The sequence below is a fragment of the Bison bison genome, unplaced genomic scaffold, assembly GCF_000754665.1.
Source record: "Bison bison bison isolate TAMUID 2011002044 unplaced genomic scaffold, Bison_UMD1.0 scf7180017862941, whole genome shotgun sequence".
NCBI lineage: Eukaryota > Metazoa > Chordata > Mammalia > Artiodactyla > Bovidae > Bison > Bison bison.
The window spans coordinates 1-5,350 of record NW_011493513.1 but is presented as its reverse complement, the minus strand read 5'-3'; the positions used below and the strand labels follow the sequence as shown (position 1 = coordinate 5,350).

At 54.3% G+C, this 5,350-nt stretch overlaps 1 pseudogene; it reads right to left on the bottom strand.

The window, feature by feature from the left end:
* LOC104983508 overlaps nucleotides 1-1,675 on the bottom strand; it is a 4,688-nt pseudogene extending 3,013 nt beyond the window's left edge.
* Nucleotides 1,676-5,350: the final 3,675 nt, after the last annotated feature.

Sequence of the window (5,350 nt, the reverse complement as noted above, 5' to 3'; positions counted from 1 at the left end):
CCCAGGGGACTGAGGTGCCCTCTTTATCCAGATGGAACACCTGGGCCTCCAGGGTCCCCTGACACCAGATGGTCACGGGGGTCCCCGAGGGAACCACAGAGCCCGGCTCAGCCCAGATGGTGGGTTTGGGGAGGGTCCCTGGAAGGAAATCAGAGGCGGGCTCACCAGGCATCCCCACCAGGCCCCAGCTCTCAGGCAGACCTCCCAGACTCCCCCTCCGTGAGCTCCAAGCTGCCCTCCCCATCTCATTGCCAGACACCCCTGCGGAGACTAGGCTGTAGGGACGGCTCCTCCCATGAGCCCCTTCTCCTGTTCTGGTCCCCAGGCCTCACCGTCTGCAGTCTGTGTGTCTGTCCCGTGAGCCCCACCCCCTCACCCCACCCTCTCCTCTGGGACAGCTCCAGTAGAAAAGCATCTAATGCCCACCCTGGTGCCTCAGCAAGTTGGGAGGTCAGGACGGTACTTCCTCACCTGCCACCAGGAGCTCCAGAGGGTCACTGGGGGCGGACCACACCCGGGGGGTGACGCTGCTAAAGCCGTAGCATCTGAACCTCCACCTGTGTCCAGGGGTCACAGGACCCACAAGGAACAGGGCCTGGGTCCACCCATCTGGGCTTCGCTGTCCAGCCAGGGTCCAAGAGGACTTGTCTTCTCCGTCTTTGGTCAGAAGGAATATGTTAAATCCCTGATGGGAGCCACACTGGAGGGTCACGCTCCCTCCCGATGTTACCACAGGACTTGGCAGGGCTGAGAGTCTGGGTTTGCCGTAGAGTCCTAGGAGAGAAGGAGGCAGCTGGTTTTGTGGGGCCCCCACGCTTCCCTCCCCTCCCCAGGGCTGGGCTGTGAGAGGGACAGCCCCTGAGAGCAGACCCCTCCAGAGGGCAAAGGCTGAGGCCCCCGAGTGTCCCTCACCTGTCACCACCAGCTCCAGGGGGTCACTGGGCTCTGACCAGCCAGTGGGGGTGCTGTAGTAGCACCGATAGCTCCCTGCGTGGTCCTGTCCCATGTGTTGGATGGAGAACCTGGCCTTGTCCCGGGGCTCCAGGGGTTTCTGTCTGTCCAAGAGAACCGGGCTTCCGTCTTTATCCAGATGGAACTCCTGGATCCCCAGGGTCCCCCGACACCAGATGGTCACGGGGCTCCCCCAGGAGACCACAGAGCCCGGTTCAGCCCAGATGGTGGGTTTGGGGAGGGTCCCTGGAAGGAAATCAAATGTGGGCTCACCAGGCGCCCCCGCCAGGCCCCGGCTCTCAGCCCAGACCTCCCAGACTCCCCCTCCGTGAGCCCTGAGCTGCCCTCCCCTTGTCCGCAGCCTGGGGGTGACCTTGTCCTCGTGAAAGGAGGGAGCTGGGCCCTGGGAGAGACTCACCGGCCTGCACCTGGGTCCTCAGGCCCACACTCAGCCCTGGAAGAGAGCGCCCTGTGAGAGGTGTGCCCTCAGCTCTGAGCAGCGCCTCTCCACCCCGGGAGCCTCCTGGGCCCTGGGGTCCCCTAACAGAGCAGGCTGGCTGGGGGGGGCCCTCCAGACCAGGGCTCCCCCTGCCCCTCCTCATCTCACCAAGGCAGAGCAGGGCGAGGAGCGTGGAGGCCATGGCGTCTCCTCCCTGCGGTCCAGGCTGTGAGGATGGAGGAGACCTGGGTGTCCTCCGGACAGACAGACCACAGGGTGTGTCCTCTCCAAGGCTGGGGCTTCCTGTCACGCGGCTGTCACTTCAGCGTTCCCACAGGAAGGGGAACAGCCTCTTTTTGAAAGCCTGGCGTCGTCCCCATTACAGTCCCTTCCAATAGAGGGCATCCAGGACATGGCCTTCCCTCTGCAAGCCTCACCTCGGGGTCTGCTTCCTCCTCTGCCCACCGATAGCAATCCCTGTGGGGTTCTCACTGTGGATGGGGTCACCAGGCCCTGGAGATGCTTCGGAGAGGATGCCAGCCCCTGCTGCCCGCAGGACTCAGATCCCCAGAGACACTTTTTTTTTTTTTTTTTAATTGGAGGATCGTTACTTTACAATATGGTGCTGGTTTCTGCCATACATCAGCATGGATCGGCCTTATGTGTCACATGCCCTCCCTCTACAACCTCTCTTCCCTCTAGGTTGTCACAAAGCCCCTGTGTGAGCTCTGTGAGTCACATGGCACACTCCCCCGTGGTCTGTTTTACACGAGCTGGTGTGCACGTTTCCATGCTCCTCTCTCCATTCGTCCCAACTCTCCCTCCCCTCTGAGTCCACAAGTCTGCTCTTTATGAGGGACACACAGTCAGCGTCTCCCTGGGCTGAGTGGAGTCCATGTGGCCGAGAATCCAAAGGAGATGCTCAGGGAGTAAGGATAGAAACTGACTCCTCCCCTGCCCCGGAGTGTGGGTTTTCCCCGTCACAACCCCCTTCAGGGTGTCTCTCTTTATCGAATCACCGTCCAGCCCACCTTCCTGGGAACAAGCCCCTGGGTACTTCCTGCCTCCTCGGGGCCTCGGGGTCCTTGGGCACAGTCTCCTCCCGATCTTGTCATCACCTGCAAGCTTTAGGGGGTATTGATTTGGGTCAGAGCTCTCACTCTGATGGAGAACAGATACTCCTGTAAACGTGTGCCCGCTGCTCATGTACCTGGGGCGGCGGTGCCCTTTCTCGGCACCTGAGGTTCCTCCTTTGCATGTTGTCTCGACCCCAGCCCTCAGAGGGGCTGCGGGCTCTTGCTGCCATTGTCATGGTCAATTTCCAGATGAGGTGATGGCAGGAGAGGCTGGATGTGAAGGGCTGCAGGCTGAGACTGCACGTAGAGGGTGAGTGTGGTACCCACCCAGAGCCTCCTCTGCTCCTAACTCTGAGACGTGCTTGGAGAGTGTTTCTGAAACACGTAGCCACAGACAAGGGCAGAAAGAAAGTTCACCAAATGGAGGGGAAGCACAGCAAAGCAGGAGAGGTAGGCCATGTGGCCCCGGCGGTGGGGATCATCTCGGGGTCGGAGGAAGGTTTCCACCCATGTGGACACACAGAGGGAACCATCATCACAGAAACATAAAGGGAGGCAAGCACGTGGATTATTTTGTAGAAGAACAGGTGGTCACTGAAAAGAGGTGAAAATTTTCAAGGTGAACAATGCAGTAGATTGAACACGTTAAAAAGTCATGCAGTCAAGAAGGCAGCTGAGCGGCCCCGTATGAAGTCGGAGTATAGCATTGAGGAAATGGTCCAGAGTGCAGCAGAGAGCAGACAGGGAGATTCAGGAGAGGCGGGCCTGTGCTGAGGGCCAGTGTGGTATCTGTCGTAAGTGTCAGATGGGAAGACGCTCAGGACAGACGGCAACGGCTGAGGAAGCAAATAACGGAGCCTCCTTTACTGAGGAGAACCGACCTGCGAAGGGCTGGGACTCATGCATGTGCACGTGACACCTGAGGGCCGCCCTGCTGGGCCCGTGACTGAGACTCGGTGCTCCTACTTAGGGGCCCAGGCGGGATCAGCGGCCAGGGATCCAGACACGGCACACTTGAGCTAAAGACCCCACACCCTGCAACGGAGAGCCTGTGTGCCGGAGCGACATCAACAAATAGGTTAATTAATTACAACAAATAGGTTATATACAACAAATAGGTTAATTAATTACATGGTAAAAAAAGTAACATTCGTATCTTGACCTTTCATAATAAACTGAGAAACTGAAGGTTAAATTTAAAAAGTATTTGGTACTGAATTATACAATTTGAAACAGTTAATTCTATTTTAAGTAAAATTCAAGTAAAAAAAAGGCAGACTGGACTGAGGCCCTGAAAATGTCCTGAAATTACTTCCAGTGGAAAACGCAGATTATCAAGCGAATGACCAGCCCACAGGGAGCAGACTGCCCCCTACCAAAAGGGGGCGCTAAAGGATACTGGAGCCATGCTGTCAGGCATTAACCAGGAAGAGTTCCCCCTGAGTCGGAGCACTTGCAAGGGGCAGAAGTGAGGGCTTCATGCAGAGCACAGCCCCAGCTTCCAGAAGGTTCGGCACCGCCTCCCGCTGTGGGCCGTGCCTTAGCCTCAAACCGCCAGGTCCTCAGAGAAGAGGTGGGCTCTGGGGGCATGGGGCCCTTAACCTTGACAAGCGTTTTCCTCTCCTAGTACTTGAGTTGCACGCTGGATTCCAAATAGGAAGTGTTCTCCAGCAACTTGATAAAAAGAGAATGAGGGTGAGAGAAGGCATTTCCAGAGGTGCAAGTTCTTGGATATTGATGGTTTTCACACAGAAAGGAATACTGAGAGATGGCAGAGAGACAGTGAGATGCAACAGAGAGGAACACATGGCCGAAAATGAGCTTTGGAAAAGTACGCAGACACACACTTGCATGCACAAACACACCCACACGTGTGCATGGAGAGAGACGTGCACATGCCCACACACGTGTATATGAGTACCCAGAGTTCAGGTGAAGTACCGTTAGTACTTTGCCTTTTCTAAAGGAGGAGGAGAATGCATACGTGTTCAGAAATAAAAATGTAAATACGTATTTTAAGCACGAGAGCAAGTGCCTAAAATGAGAAATGGAATAACTCCAAACGTGCCTGCTGTAATTAAATGAAAGAAAACCTTTTCAGCTTGACGGAGGTATAATTGAGAAAATTGATGCTGTAAAGAGCAATATTGCACAGGAACCTGGAATGTCAGGTCTATGAATCAAGGCAAATTGGAAGTGGTCAAACAGGAGATGGCAAGAGTGAACGTCGACATTCTAGGAATCAGCGAACTAAGATGGACTGGAATGGGTGAATTTAACTCAGATGACCATTATATCGACTACTGTGGGCAGGAATCCCTTAGAAGAAATGGAGTAGCCCTCATGGTCAACAAGAGAGTCCGAAATGCAGTACTTGGGTGCAATCTCAAAAATGACAGAATAATCTCTGTTCGTTTCCAAGGCAAACCATTCAGTATCACGGTAAGCCAAGCCTATGCCCCAAACAGTAATGCTGAAGAAGCTGAACGATTCTATGAAGACTTACAAGATCTTTGAGAACTAACACCCCCCCAAAATATGTCCTTTTCATTATATGGGACTGGAATGCAGAAGTAGGAAGTCAAGAAACACCTGCAGTCACAGGCAAATTTGGCATTGGAGTAGAGAATGAATCAGGGCAAAGGCTAATAGAGTTTTGCCAAGAGAACGCACTGGTCATAGCAAACACCCTCTTCTAACAACACAAGAGAAGTCTCTACACATGGATATCACCAGATTGTCAAGACTGAAATCAGATTGATTATATTCTTTGCAGCCAAAGATGGAGAAGCTCTATACAGTCAGCACAAACAAGATGTGGAGTTGACTGTGGCTCAGATCATGAACTCCTTATTGCCAAATTCAGACTGAAATTGAAGAAGTA